Consider the following 16686-nt stretch of genomic DNA (forward strand, 5'->3'; position numbering starts at 1 on the left):
TGAGCAACTTGAAGCCGCTAACAACTGAGATGAGAAAGGCTACGCGGGTGAAGCAGGTATGGGAGAGCAGATTTGCGGGGGCAAAGCGAGAATCCATTTTCGACATGTTGAGTTTGAGATGTTTAATAGTCATTCAAGTGGAGATACTGAGTAGGAAACTAGATATACAAATCTGGAGTTCAAGAGAGCAGTCTGGACTGAAAAAATAAATTTGAGAGTCATCAACATTAACAAGGTATTCAAAGCCACAAAACTAGCAGAGATCACCAAGGGAGTGTGGGTAGATAGAGACGATAATTGAGGACTGAGCCTTGGGATATCCCAATGTTGAGAGGTAAGAAAAGAAGAGGATCTCTCAAGAAAGATTCAGGAGGAACAGCTAAAGAGTTATGAGGAAAACCAAAGGAAAGTGGTATCCTAAAAGGCAAGTGAAATAAGTATATCAAAGAAGAAAGAGAGAATAACTTTGTCAAATGTAGATTGACCGCATAAGGCAAAGAACTGACAACTAGATTTAACGTCGTTGTTGTCAGACCTGAACAAAAACACTCTTAGTACAGTGGTAGGGGCAAAAGCCTCACTGGAATAGGTATAAGAAAGAACATGAGAAAATTACTAGAACAAGTGCATTTAGACAATGTTTTAAGAGGTTCTACAACAATGGAAACAGAGAAGAGCAAGGAAAAGTGACCAAGAGAAGATATTTTTATGATGAGAAAAATAATGGCATGTTTGTACATTTAGATGGGAAGGATACAGAAGAGAAGGAAGAACTGATGATGGACAGAGAAGGGGGAGAATTGCTAGAGCAATGTATAGTGCAAATGAAAGGGGATGGGCTCTAACGCATTTATCAGAGGAACTGGGTTAAGACAGTAGCAAAGACATTTCATCTATAGTAACAGAAGGCAGGCAAGGTCTGTGAGACAGATTAGTAGGTACATAGATGTGGTGGTGGAGTCTGTAAATATTCTTCTGACTGCTTCTATTTTCTCAATGAAATAGAAAACAGATCCATCAACTGAGAGTGAATATGAGAAGGAGGGTTGGAAGTTTGAGAAGGGGAAATGCATAAACTAAGTCATGTAGGAGAGGGGAAAGTGAAGAGAGTAAAGAAATAGACCAGGATTGTGAGATATATTAAGGGCCATCTGAGGTTTCTTACCATCAATTTAAAATGAGAGTGGTCATCAAAATTGTATTTTTCTTCAGTCACTTTCAGCTGTACAAGTGAAGACATGAAGTACTCAGAGAATTTAACTAGGGTTGAGGTTTTGTCAAGTAAGTATGAAGTAGCAAGAAAGCAGCAAGGGAGTTGAAGGCACATAAAAGGGGACGAACATAATGATCAATCACTAGGTAATGAATGGACACAGTAAGATGGGCAAAAAGGAAATCAAGGGGGCAAGAGACAGTGAAAAGGGAATAGAATCTGTAGACTGGAGATCCCTATGACAGTAAAAGATTGGTGAGTTGGGGTACTTCGGGGAAGGAGCTGAAAACGTAGATGGTGGTCAGAGAGGGGGGTTGCATGAACTGAAAATCATGGAGGGGTTCAAGTTATTAGTAATAACAAGGTGTAAGATATGAACATGGAGTGAGGGGCTGCGATAAGGTGGACAGCAAGATCATTAGAGAAGAGGAATTTTAGAACTTAAGAGGCCACAGTATTAGAAGGACTATAGATAGTATATGTTGAAATAACCAACAATTAAAAGAGGCATAGTGTCAGCAAGAATGACAGTAAGCTAGGAGCCAAAATAGGCAAGATAAGGAGCAATCCAGGGCGCAGTAGATGCCAGTAAACATGAGGGTTTATGGACAATATATACCTGTTAACAGATGAGTTTTACAGAGGAGAGGGGAATGAAAACTATCTCCCCCATTTCCAGGCTCAGTGGAACCAGGCACCCTCTTCGACTCCCATTCAATTGAGGAGGTAAGAATGGGAAATGGAGTCTGAAACCTCAGCGCATGGGAGTCCCCACTGACCCCTGACAATGGAATATAAGAAAAAAATTAAAAACTTAATGGCCAACATGTTAAGAAGGCTGGAGGGGAAGCAGTGTCTTCAGAAAAGTAGAAAGCAGAGGAAGTGTTCAGGAAAAAAAAAAACAAGGATACGAGAAATTTTGCTGATGATGGAGAGGAGTGAAAAAAATAGGAAATATTCAGAACCTTGTGGGGATTAAAGTGTGAGACATGAAGTGTCACCTGGGTGACTGACATAAAAAGGGATAAAGGATATAAAGAGCTTAGTCCTGATGGACCTCAGGCAAGTAACAGTGTCAAGGCTCTGCGTATTGGAGGGAAGAATGAGGTATCAGAAGCTCCCTGTCAATAGAACACAACAATCTGGGGAAGCATGTTCTTAGTCTCAGGGCAAAGGGCTTCTTCACACCCAACGATGGCTTGCAAGGAAACTGCAATTACTTGTAAGGTAGCTGTAGAGGTTGTTTTTTTTTTTGAGGAAGATTAGCCCTGAGCTAATATCTGCTGCCAATCCTCCTCTTTTTGCTGAGGAAGTCTGGCCCTGAGCTAACATCGTGACCATCTTCCTCTACTTTATATGTGGGACGCCTGCCACAGCAAGGCTTGCCAAGCAGTGCCATGTCCGCACCTGGGATCTGAACCGGCGAACCCTGGGCCGCTGAAACACAACATGCGAACTTAACTGCTGCGCCACGGGTCCGGCCCCTGTAGAGTTTTTAAAAACTAATAATATAAAGAGATTAGAACAGTGCCTAGCATCTAATAAGCACTCAAAGATAAGCTTTTATTATCTAATCAAATGTAAAATATAATTACTGTAGGAAAAAAAAAAAAGATTCATTTATATTTTCCTTTCCTCAGGTAAATTTGTTTCCCAAGTGATTTCCAGGAAAACTAGGACCAAAATGGACTCAGAAAACTCATGTGAGAAAGAAGAGGAAGTCTTTGAGAAAGTCAACTTCTATGCAGTATTGGTCCATCTCCGAAAATTGGCTCTCCTCCAAAAAAAGTATCACCAGCACTTGAACTCATTTCCCCATCCATCCCACTTCAAAGGTAAAATAATTTATTTATTCAGTAAGCATATACTGAGCTCCTACTATGTACCAAGTACTATTCCCAGAACCTGGGATAAGTCAGAGAAAAAACATCCCTACCCTACTAGATGGAGATCTACAACAAACAGGTTATATAATGAATAAGCGGATTACTTGATAGGTTTGAAGATAAGAATTACAGAAAAAAGCAAAACAATGCAAATATTGGGGGAGAGGGGCCTGGATTCCAACTGTAAGTAAATAGTCAGGGTAAGCCTTATTGAAAGGAGATCATTTGAGCAAAGGTCTGAAGGAGTTGAGATAGTAATATGGGTATGTGGAAAATCGTTCTTCAGACAGAGGGAACAGCCAGAGCAAAAGTTCTAAGGTCTTTCCATTTAGTTCTTGCCAATACTTGCCCATAATTTTATTAATTCCTTTTTTGTTCTATTTCTTCTCTTCAAGCCTCCAATCCTACTCTCTACCTCACTTCAGCAGTGGATGAGAATAATAGCTAACAGTTATCAAACGTTTACCACATACCAAGCACTGTTCTAAGTGTTTTAAAAAGATTAAATAATATAATCCTCACCACAGATCTATCAAATAGGCGCTACCATTGCCTCCATGTTATAAGGGAGAATACTGAGGCACAAAAAGATGAAGCAACTTCCCCAAGGTTACAGAGTTAGCAAGTGGCAGAGCCCTGAAGCAGCGTGTGTAATAAGTCTTCTCTACTATGAAACTTAAGAACATTTAGCACAAACTGCCTCAAGTTTTCTCATCTCTAATAGAATCTCTCATAGTACACATTCAATAACTATGAAAGCTGCTATTATAATTTGTCTTCTTGCCATTTTTTACAGTCCTTTTCTAGACTGACTGGTCTTTACCTACAATTTCCACTTAGCACCTTCCTTAACCTCCCCTCAATGTGATTTACATTCCAGTCTACTGAAATTGCTCTAATGTGGTTAGTGATCATCATACCACAAGCCAAAGGGCTTTCTCTATTCTCATTCTCCTTCAATGTTTTACAGGACTATGTCAATTTCTTTTCTCTTCTTGAAATAGAAGCAATACTATCCTGGGTCTTCCTATCCCTATCTGTGACTTCTTTCTTCCGGAAAAATTCTTCCTTTGTTTTCAGAGACAAACTTTTCAATCTTCCTTCTACCTCTCCAACTGTTTCTTTAATACTTTTTTCACTTCTAACCCTTTAAGGCAGGAATCCCAAAAGTTTAATTAGGGTCCTTTGTGCTACTCTGTTATCTCAGTTTTCCATAAGGTTCATTCATCCAGTAAGTATTTATTGAACGCCTACTATCTACCAGGCACTGTTTGGGTCACTTTGGATAAATCAGTGAACAGAACAAACCAAAAAAACAATCTTCTGGTCCACATGAAATCAAATAATTCTATGCTACTAAGGACACTCAAAACCATCTTCCCTAACTACTATTTTAAATGCATCACTCTCCTGACTTAAAAAAAAAAAAAAACTTGAAAAGATTGCAATGATTCCCCTCTTATCAACATCTAAATTGCTGCCTTAGTTCAAAACACTCCACAATCACTTTTTATCATACCTATCCAGGTTCATTTTCCATTACTCTCTGATTCAAAAGAATTCCAGGCAGACCAGTCCTTTGATTACTCCCTCAAACACATTACCTGTGCTTCCAGCTGGTGAAATAACTACTACCTAGACATAAAAAAGCATATTGAATAAAAAGACAAATCTTCAAAAATAGATTTTTTTTGATTCTTTCAAATGTATAAAAATAGCAAACACTTATACAGCGCTTACTATGTGCCAAACGCTATTCCAAGCACTTTACATACATTAACTCTGTTATTCCACACAACAATCCGTGTCTCCATCCTACACATAAGGAAGCGGAGGCCCAGACAGGGTAAAATAACTTATGTGAAGTCTGACAAATAGTAAGTGGCAGAGCCCAGATTCACACTAAGGCAGTCTGACTCCATACTATGTTGCACACTCCTAGTAGGAGCAATAAATAAAAACAGGAAGAGTTCAAAGGGCTTGCAAGGAAAACTATAGGCATTGAAAACTATGTTCAACTATGAAAAATCACTTAAATTAGTCCTTTCCCCCAAATACTGAAGAGCAGTATTTCCTTTAATATCATGCCAAGTTTTAAAAATTGTAGAATTTAGTAGTACATAATAAAAAGCACAATCTGTAAACACAAATACATCACATATTATTCAGAGTTCTCCAAAGCTGCTGAAAATAAATGGTAGGCATGACAAGAGAATATATGGTGACAGAGAACTAACAAATGTTCTTTTGTTAGCATGCCTGTATTAAAGTATTTTACTTTCATCAGGATCGAAACAGATTTGCATACAATGCAGGGAGAGTAACTACCTTAAAGAAAAGACTAATAGCTTTACTTTTTGGAAACAAACTCACATTTAGGACAAGGTCCAGTATGACAGAAAAGATTTTAGTAGAAGCAAGAAATTCCAAAAAAGTACCTCTAGGCACCTAACTTATACAAGTACTCTTCAACCTATCACCAACTTTATGGCTGAAGGACCTTTAAAAGGCTTCTAAAGATTCATTTAGTAAATTCACAAAGCTATTTATAACTGATTACATAAAATTGAAAAGGAAAGGCAGAGGTTCTTCCATACAACAATCTTAGAATAATACTAACACACAAGCAGATGGGGAGTATCATACTTATCATTTTCTTCTCTTTCTCGCTTCCCTTTCCTTCTGGCAGAGGAAAGACATAAAAATGGTCAGGTTTTGAGCAAGAGAGATTAAAATGCACAAGGCTAGACAGGGATACTAGTTTCATTTGGAGATGGTTAAAGGTGGTAGCCTTCCCAACTAGTACTGACAGTCTAATTTAGAAAAGAAAACATAAAGTATGTAGCCAAAGGCAGCAAAGGAGCCAGAGCCATTAATGCCTTAGGCAAAAATGCACAGTAGCCATTATTAAAATTTGAAGTCTTCCCACTGTATTTTCTGCCTCTTTACAATGCAACTGTCCTCCTGGCTACCCAAGGCACTCACACAAAATCAGCTCCCTCCCAAGAACTGTATGAACGAAAAATACGCAAAGTATTAATAACTTGAGATTAATTCAAGTTATTAAAATCTGGGAGAGATTTTTGGAGCAGGGAGCCATTTTCTCCTCTCCCCACCATCCACTGTGACACTTATAAGTGGCTCCACACTCCAAGGGATTAAATTAAAATTTCTTGGGGAAAAGAATAATCTAGCACCTACTACTGAAGATATTCTCAAATACTAAGGTTTTCCTATACTTCATATTTGATATTTACTTTCCTCCCACATAGACTAGGTGGCAATGAGACAGATTCATAATCCTTCTCAAGATTCTCCTGCACAAAGGGTATCTCAATTCAATCTTAAGCCCAAAATTAACACTTTAAAGCCCCTGTTAAAACAAACCCTCAAGAAGGAGGCAGTAGTTTTCTATTCTAGTGACCATATTAGATAGTACACATGACCAGAGAAATAAGTAAAAAAACGTCAAAAATAGCTCTGTCACATTACCAGGATTAAGGAGGTCTTAGGATGGAAGGAATGTCAATGAAAAGCAGATATTTTCCAAAAATGTACTACATTGCATCATCATCTTTATCCTTATTAACATTTCCAAAGTACCTAAACAGTCCATGGCATCATGGTAGGTCATACCTTTTATAAAAAGAGGAAAGAAAATGATTGGTGGATTAAGATAACTAAGCTAACATCTGTTGCCAATCTTCCTCTTTTTGTTTTTGGCTTGAGGAAGATTACCCCTGAGCTAACACTTGTGCCAATCAGTCTTCCTCTATTTTGTATGTGGGTCGCTGCCACAGCATGGCTGAGGAACAGTGTAGGTCCACATCTGGGATCCAAACCAGAGAACCCTGGGTGTCAAAGAGAAGCAGTCAAACTTAACCACTATGCCATGGGGCCAGCTGCCTAAGATAAATTTAATTTTGAAGTTGTAAGCACCCTAAGCATGAGATGTTTTCACACTCAACTGTGAGAATCCTTGAGATCCACATGCTAAATACCACAGAGAAAGAATAAATGTGATACTGAAGAAACCGGAAGAGAATAAATCGCAATACAGTATTATTCATCTACTATTTACAAAGCAAGAAATCTACTTTTCCCCCCCACTAATAAGATGAAATGTGAAATTTTCCTTACAAAACAAAGAAAGCATGCTATCCAGATATACACAATAGATGAAAAAAGCTGGCTTAATGAAGACTCACCAAACCAAAGAAAAGAGTAACTTCAGAACTTTTAAAAATTTCCAAATAAAATAAATACGGCTGTTGTTTAACCAGATGTGTTTTTAACAATACTTTTGCAAACCAAAGTGTATCAAAATAAATCAAAGAATAAACTTTCATTTAATAACGTGCCTACATTCTTCTTTGGCCTGCTGACCTAACCTTATCCATTCTTAAGGAAGCTTGGAGATGACAATATTTAGTGCCTTACTTCATCAGAATTTTCAGCCATTCCTTCTGCTCTAATCAGGTTATTATTAAACTTTATAGATATCCATTAATATATATTGGTTATAGGCTGTTCAAATATAAGTTTCCTAATACTCCTGAACTCAGACACACATAAGAAGCAGAGGAGGTATAAATTTCTCTTTTACAAATATGTTCCATCTCTTAGTATCATATAATAAAGATTTTATTTTCCAAATTCTTATTTCCCAGTGAATGAATATCTAAAATTATTTAAAAACACTGGTAGCCATTTTCTACTGAAATTTTTTGAGATTATCATCTGAGTAATCCTGCATCACTTCCTTGCCAAAAGAAGGGTTTGGATAACAAATTGCAGTTTACTAACAAAGACAAATAGGGCACATGTCCTCAGTTCTCTATTCTCCAAAACCTTGGTGTCATTTCTGGACATAAGTGACTGAAGAGAAAATGGCACCGATAAGTTGCCAAATCCTATAGAATCTCCACACTAACATCTCTCAGATGGCCTCTTACCTTGGTGTCCTAATCATTAATTTTTCACACTCAACACAACTGTCAATCCCAAAATATGCTGCAAACTACTGAAAGAACAATCTTCCTAAAAAACACTTTTATTATGTCATCCCCTGCCCACCCCCCTCAACCTTTAATGGCTCCTTGCTGCTTAGCAGATCAAATTCAACCTGACACTGAATACACCTTTCATAATCTAGCTCTACTCTAGTAGACACCATTGCCAGAAATTAACACATTATTCCACTAAGATCTGACTTGTTCTAACCCTCTCCCATCATGCTGGTCCCCACCAATAAGTGTTTGCTCATGCTTCCATCACCTACCTGAAATGTACAGACGTTCTACATCTGGAGGTGCTCCATCTATGCAGATAGTACATATTCTTTATTCAAGTCCCACTTTCTCCAAGAAGCCCCACTCTATCCTATAGTGTAGCTATCCCTAACTAACATACTGGACTCAAACTATATGTACCACACATTATTTGTATAATGCTTTGGATAGTGCTAGTTATATTATTATGAAAGTATACCCAACAAGATAATAAACTCTTAGAAGAAGCTGGGTCATTTCCTAAGAAGTGGGTCTATAATAAGTACTCAAAGACTATTTGACAAGCTGATTGAATAATCCTGATAAAAAGTCAAGATAGTTTACGTCAAAAGAGTTCTAGTACAAATGAAATAATGTGTTGACTAGGATTTGCTTCAAAATAATGCAGATCAAAGAGTAGAGGGACGAGGGGTAAAGTAAGTGGGGGTATTGATGAACCTAGATTAGCTATGAGTTGATAATCTTTGAAATGACAGCTATACAGAGGTTCGTGTCTACTTTTATACTTAAAATTTTTCACATTAATAAGTTTATTTTTTTAAAGTACTAATAATGTCTTTACTTCATCTCAAATGACAAAACCAAAATACATCACATTTTCTTTACCCAACAAGTACCTAGGTCCCCATTTAGAGTAAGAACAAAGTTTCTGGAAAAACCTAATTTGACAGAGAACTTGCATGATCCTAATTCTCACCTAAGAATTAGTAAAAATTAGAGGGAAAACATCTAATTAAAATGGAGGGGATCTCCATCAAAAGAAAATTTAACCTTACCACCAAAAACAATACTGTTTATATTTCAAATTTTCATTCAATTACAGCATTTACAAAAGGGTTCACCCAAACAACTGCTGAAAATCAAAAACATCAGAAAAAAATCATAAGCAAAATGTGAAAGATAGAATATAAGGAAAAAAAGAAAGGTTGCTACAATCAATGTTCAATAACCCAAATCAGCCAATGTTATTTCAGGAAATTCACAATCTGTAGACACCTATTGCCCTTAACAGGGAGTGAATTAGTAGGTTCTTAAATAATTAGAAAAATCAGCACTTCCTCTTTATTCCAAAGACTGAAAAACATGCTTAAGAAATTTCAGATATTTGGCTTAATGACAATGTATCTGTTTGTTGCTGCTAAGAAATGCTCCACCCTTTTGCTATTTCGGTCTATAGCTACTTTTCAAAATTCAATCACTACCTTCCCTACAACATCATTCACTAATTCCTTCCAAAAGCAGTAATACAACGCCTATTATCTTTAAACGTTGGCATTTTATTCTCCTAATTACACTGCATTTTTGCCTTAACTTTTTTTTTCAAACTGGTTTTAGGCATATACACAAACCAATCTGATTATTTTGATTTCCCCTTCTCCATATTTGCTCTAAATAATCAAGAGGCAAGATTTTAGTTAACATAACTGAAAAAAGTATTTGATTTTGAACAGATATCTGACATACACAAAGAGCAAGGTTTATCCTCATAGCTATACATCACCTGCCCATCACCCAATGTAATTAGAGTTTAAAACAGGACAACTCTCTCGTATAAACAGAGTTTAGCAGGAATGAAATCATCCTCACAAATTCCTTAGGAGAAAAATAAACTCATATTCAAATTGCCTTGTACTTGTACTATCTTTAAAGCTAAGATTTCCCAGCAAGTATAAGTAATCATCTTCTTTTTAGTAGCATGTAATTTCTCTCTTCTGGTAAAAGAAAAACTCTGCTATGGGAAAGCCATCTAAGGGGCCAAAAGAGTGTTAAGTTTTCTCTTCTATAAACTACTTTCTGATTGAAAGGATGATACTATTCTTTGAAAAAAAAAAAAAAAGGATGAAAAATAAAAGGATGCTACTATGAAAAAGAAATGCGACAAAACCCACTGGACTACTACCCTTAAAGAGTTGACACTGGGGCTGGCCCCGCGGCCGAGTGGTTAAGTTCCCGCACTCCACTGCAGGCGGCCCAGTGTTTCGTTGGTTCGAATCCTGGGTGCAGACATGGCACTGCTCATCAAATCACGCTGAGGCAGCGTCCCACATGCCACAACTAGAAGGACCCACAACAAAGAATATACAACTATGTACTGGGGGGCTTTGGGGAGAAAAAGGAAAAAAATTTTTTAAAAATCTTTAAAAAAAAAAAAAGTTGACATTTACCACCCAATGTTTTCTAATACCGAAGGCCACATAGTAATGAGATTAAAAATAATTCTGAAAAAAGTGCGTTCAGAAAACCACTAAATATGTGATTTAAAAGTCCCACTTATCTTCTTTCCTTGCATTACTAAATAATTGAGAAAATGATGCCATCTTTAAAATTTGTTCTCTCAACTTATGAGAAAAAAACACATACTACTATCTCTAAAACATCAGATATTGACACATTTTGTATAAGAATAGGCAGATTTGCAGAATTTGCAGATTATTCCTAGTATCTCTGAGGTAACATAAAATTTTACAACTCTCAGAATGTGTTAACAAGTTTTCTCCAAAACATGCTATTCCAGTGGGATGAAAACCATTTACAAGTTCCACTTAGATTAAGAAATCCTCTGAGAAAAGTATGTAGTACGTTCTAGTTATACTATTTCTAGAACACCAAAAATCTCTATAACCTATTTCCCTACTGTTTTTCTTTGGAACCAACCTCCTTCACAAAAAGTCAAGACAGTACTACACTTAATGACAGAAAGCTAACTGAATTGTCAGCAGAGGTTGACGTTTTCACAGATCAAAACTTTCTATTTCACTTGAATTGTCTACAAAAATAACAACAGTGAGTTGAAATAGATTAACAGATTCAATCAAGTATTACTTGCAGGAACCAAAAAAAAAAAAAAACCATTAAAATAAAGAATGTAGCTTCACCTTAAAACCAGGAGTAGGGAAGGAGAGAAAGAGAAGACTTCTAAAATCATATTGCTTAAATTGAGAAGATATTTTTTCAGACACATAAAATCATTTTTAAAATAAAACTCCCCTAAGGAGTTCATCCTTAAGGAAGGCCTTCTTTCTTGTACAAAGTAATGAGTTGCAAGTTATCACCAGTGCTTCCATTTAGAGTGCAGTTGAAAGGCATTACAAAATAATTTTCCTACATTTTGCCATTTGATATAATTCTCTCATCCTAACAAAATTAAAAATTTGTCTATGGAACTTTATGAAAACAAATTTTATAATAAATCAACTTTAAGTAATTCATATTCAAAAACTTTCCTATAGAAATAATCTATTCATCTGAAGAATTCAAATATTGAAACTGGTAGAAAGTAGTCCAAACTATGAAACAAAACAAAACAAAACAAAAAAAAACCCAGGAAATTAGGAAGCTGCAATGTTTATAATGTTACATTTAAAACTTAAACCATACAAAAATATTCCGAAATCTCAGCTCCCTATTTCCTATCAAAACATCAGAGAACTTCAGATATTTTCTTGAGATGTGCTAAAGATCCCAAGATAAATTCATTTTGATTTCAGAGTGCTGAAACTAAGAATTTGATGATTGCAGGAAAAAATATGGCATGGAGAAAATTACTAGAGAATATATTTATTGAGTCAAAATATCTTTACAAAAGAAAAGGTATATTAAAGTCATTTACTCTCTTCTGTCAGACAAACAGTCCTCTCCTAGAACACACGGCTTACAATCCAGCCAAGTATGACTGCCAAAGTTTCTAAACCTGTCTGTTAGGCTTGTTCAAAGTGGAAAGCTTCTATACTGGCATTATTACAAATAAAATGAAATATATTTTTTACTTAGAGTTGAAGATCAGTTGGATCAGTTGCATTAAATATATTCCTACTGACAAACTAAGAACAATATTTTTTTTTAAATCTCAACTTATAACTTAGGACAAGGTTTGCTATATAAATTGCTTCCAATTCTCAAAAGAGTAGAGATTTATTTAGTTTCCCCAAATTGAGACTTAAGCTGCTAAAAGGAAAAAAGTTTCCAAACAGCTTTCCTAACCTCGGTTTATATTTGATAAAACAGACCATTTATCACAACTAAGTAACTGTTAGGCCAAATGAAGATTCCTCAAGTATTACAGGTAGAATGTATAAAAATCACAACAGTACTGTAATGTGCAAAAATGATTAAAAGGGATTTGTACTTACACTTGAGATATTATTACTTTTGCAAATAAGAGGAATATTGCTGCATAAGAGGGCTACGATGACTTTTAACATTTTTACATGTATCTTAAGAAGACAATGTCTTATTTATGTTTAAACTTGAGATGTATGTATCTGATCAATGTTATCCTGTTTGCTATTGTGGTAATTATTCCACAATGGTCTGATTATAGCAAAGGCTCTTTCTTCCCATTATGCCATTAGTCAGTACATTTCAATTTAGCTTTCGCCAAAACACAGACATAATAAGCCACCTCTTGCTTCTAGTTTTCTGCTTTTTAATGTAGATAATAATGACAGTGAGTGACACCAAATGCATGTATGTACACAGCTTTGCCATTTCTTTTCCCAGCCTCCTTCCTCTCTGTGGAAAAAAGGAAAAATTTAATTTTGGGGAAAAAAATCGATTTTTCTTTTGCTTACATATCTAATGGGTTTTCAAGAGAAGACAATTTACTCAGATACCTACCATGCTAGAAATGGTAAAGACAGAATTTCCCAAATCCAAAAATACTAAGTCTGATACTAGCTAGAGAGGAAATTTCCACTCAAACCATAAATAAAATATGTCATCAATTACGCTGAACATCAATACAGCTCACTTAGTCAATAACCAATTCTCAATATGGAAGGGATCTGTACACACAACCTGCAGATAATCAAAACACCACTTATATTTGCTTGTGGAGTTCACAGATGAATCTGGTGGTGTGCCAGATTTACCTTATTTTGAAACGCCTAGGCTAATGTTTGTTGGTATAATCAGAGCCCACATTAAGTGTCCTGGGGAGAGGCAATTCAGAAGAACGCTTAGTAGCATGGAGAAACCGGTCCAAAATGAGAAGAGGAAAAAAAAAACACCACGTCCCAAAAGAGCGAATAATCCACAAATAGATCACTGAACGCAAAACGAAAACGCTCCTCTCTTGAGTAGTCTGAACAAACGATCTTCACTCAGAACGTTTAAGAGTATCCTACCTCACTTCATTCACTCCCCAACTTCCTTGACTTTTCAGGGGCCAACACAGGGCATCCTTTTTTCTGGAACTGTATGTTTAAAGAATCTGTATAGGAAACAGGGAAGGAACGGACAATTCCCAAAAAGCTGTGAAATAGGTGGGTTCGCATGAGCAGCACATAATCTGGCTACTTCAGGGGCAGCTTCAAAATGACAGATGTAGTTAAAGGAAAGCCTGCAAATCGGAAGCAGCTCGAGGGCGGCGGACAGAATCGGGGCTGGTTGCAAGCCCACGAGGGGGGCAAAAGCTAAGTGCAGAGTGGCAGCAGTGGAGCCAAACACAGGCAGCAGGACGAGTGGGCAATGAGCAGGGGGATTAACGAGCAGCAGCAACACGGGTCCGAGGGGAAGTGATGGCTTTGGTCTTGGGAGACCTGGCCACTAGGAAAGGACGTCAGAGAGGGAAAGGGGGCTGGGAAAACAAAAAGGACTGAGACCTAAGATTCCTGCCCCTACAAAACGGAGGAGGGAGAGCTAAAGACAAGACGCCGCCTCGCCTCCCAATTGAAATTTCCGAAGGAGTCGGGCTGGCCGCCGCGCCGCCGCCTGCTCCGCTCCCTTTTCCTGGTGCTAACTGCTGTGGCGTAGAGGGGAGAGGGAGTTGGAGGAGGAGGAGGAGGAAGACCGAGGAGGAGGAGGGTGAAGATGAGGCGGGGGGTGGGGAAAAAGGGGGGTGCGGCCTGCACAGTCCCCGCGAAGCCTCCGCTCTCTCGTAGCCGGTCAGCCCCGGGTTTCCCCTTAAGCCCAGCCCCGCATAGACTCACCCGCCTGCCTTGCCTTTCCCTTAGTCGACTCCACGCGCTGCCGCGTCCTCACAAGAGACCACTGAACGAGCGTCGGGGAAAAAAACTCTTCAGAACCGGGCCTGATTGCTTCAGCGAGTCCGACCTTTACGGCTGAGAGAGAGAGACTCTCAGCTTTCGGTGGGTTCCACAGCCAGACGGGCCACCATCTTACATTAGGGTAAGACTCCTCCGGCCTCCCGTGCGCAGGCGCACGCCGATCAGGCCGGGAGGGGCGGGGGAGGGGCGAGAGGAGTGGCGGGGGTGGGCCGCTCCCGCTGCACCCTGGGAGTTGTAGTCCTCGGAGGATAACTGCCCAGCTGCAAGCCGGGAGTCAAAGTTCTCGCTCCGAGGGCTGACGGGCTCGCCCTCCTCACTTGGCTGCTAGACTACTGCCTTTCTTCATGTTTTGCTTCCTTCTCTACCCGCGTGTGCTGCTCCGCTGTCATTTGGTCGGCAGTCTTCGTTAGTGGTTCCGTTTCTCGGTGTTTGCTCAAATATGGCACACCAAAACCCGGGACGAGCTTAACCAATTTGAGGGGAGCTGAGAACGGCTCTTCTCTGTCCCGCCCATCATAGGTATTACAGGAGGCGGGTGAAGGCAGATTAGGGCTAGGAGGAGCGCGGGATTTGATCTAGCATGAGAATTTGATACTGAATTGACGTGTGTTTGCGGAAAGAGCGTTAACTCGTTTGCTGTGTTTGCGCATTTTGGAGCCACCACCCTTGATCCCATACTCACTGTTAATCTCCGGTGAAGAAATACTTTAAATTGTCCTGCACGTACAAGAGAAAGTGGAAGATCCATGCAGTTACAAAAAAGTGTTTCTGATGGTATAAACTTAACATTCTGCGGACTTCCGTGCAAATTATTGTTAGTCCGTTTTCCAACTGCAGAGCTCTACGCACGAAGTTCACAAACTCCTCAATATATCTCAAAGACTATAAGAATGCACCCGCAATCCCTGCGAGCTCCGAGGAATCCTCAATCACAAAAATCAATTTCCTGGTCCCTCCAGCTTGCCTCCTAGAATTCTGGTGGAAGTGGCGCTCAAAGCAGTCATTTTTGCTTATTGCGTGTATTCTTCCCCTATTCATACAACAAATACTCATTGAGCTCCTCCTGTGTGCCCGGCACTGTTGTATACATGGGAAGACGACGGTGAGCAAAACAGACAAAACTCTCTGCTCCTATTCTAGGAATTCCTGTATCTACTCTAGTGTCGGGGGGCGCGGGGGCAGAGAAGAAATAAGAGGCAATTTTTAAAATATATGATTAAAATGTATAGTATACCTTAACTGAGGAAGAAAATTGAAACAGGGAAAGGGAATAGGAAAAGAGGTTGCAATTTTAAATCTGTGAATATAATCTCTTAGTGAGAAGCCTTCATTTTATTCTTTTTTTAATGTATTAGTTCTTTGTGTTTCAGTTTCTTCATTGTCAAGCCTAGAGACAAAAATTATTTGGTGAAAACAAAATATGCAATAAACTCACAATTTACCATAAATTTGGAATTATATAATCATGAAATTAATATCTAGCAAGGAAACTTGGGAAATCATTTGGATTTACTTTTAGGTAACTGTCTAAACATTTGGTATAGAAGACATATTTTTTAAATGTGTTTTTTTATATTACCAATTTTATAATGGAATATAAACAAGGTAACGAACAAAATTTAAAAAATGCATTCCATTATTAAAGATTAGAACCATCACATTAAGAACTAGAAGAGATCATCATCATCTAATCCAATGGTTCACACCATTATTCTACCCAACACACCTTTTTCTAATAAGTATTTTCATAATGTCTCTTTATTAGCCTAAAATGAAATTCATGGGTAATATAACCTACCTACATACGTGATTTGTTTTAAATCAAAATAATGCCCTATATATAATATAAAAAATACCAAGAAAGTAATTTATAATACAATGATTTGTATTTCAGTATTTAAATGCTTAGGCTTGACTATTCTAGAAAATATAATCGTCGTCATTTGCTTGCACCTATAAATAAGATCCCCATGAATGTGAAAGCTACAAATATCAACTGACGCAGGTATGGTATTGTGGCCACTTCTGGTGGACAACACTAATCTGTCCTTAGTGTCTACTGTAGATGCATTCCTAAAATATTCACTGTCAGAATTATGTAAAACTAAAAAACAGGTTTGTGTTCATGTGTAAAATAGGTCATGTTTTAGGTACAGATCATTATATATAGATTTTTCACCTACACTTGGGCATTTAAAAGTCATGGGTGGGGGGGGGGCTGGCCCCGTGGCCGAGTGGTTAAGTTCACGCACTCCACTGCAGGTGGCCCAGTGTTTCGTTGGTTCGAA

At 38.1% G+C, this 16686-nt stretch overlaps 1 protein-coding gene across 7 annotated transcripts in view; it reads right to left on the bottom strand.

Annotated features, from left to right (window-relative positions):
• CNOT4 (CCR4-NOT transcription complex subunit 4) overlaps positions 1-14539 on the bottom strand; it is a 137473-nt gene extending 122934 nt beyond the window's left edge. For 6 of the 7 annotated variants that reach the window (XM_046669509.1, XM_046669507.1, XM_046669508.1 and 3 more), the window contains exon 1: positions 14321-14539. The gene's annotated coding sequence lies outside the window, so the exon portion shown is untranslated. Of the gene's footprint in view, positions 1-13516; positions 13603-14320 lie in introns of all 7 variants that reach the window. The other variant, XM_046669506.1, reaches the window with a different exon arrangement.
• Between the last annotated feature and the right edge of the window lie 2147 nt (positions 14540-16686).

The sequence above is a fragment of the Equus quagga genome, chromosome 8, assembly GCF_021613505.1.
Source record: "Equus quagga isolate Etosha38 chromosome 8, UCLA_HA_Equagga_1.0, whole genome shotgun sequence".
Lineage (NCBI taxonomy): Eukaryota > Metazoa > Chordata > Mammalia > Perissodactyla > Equidae > Equus > Equus quagga.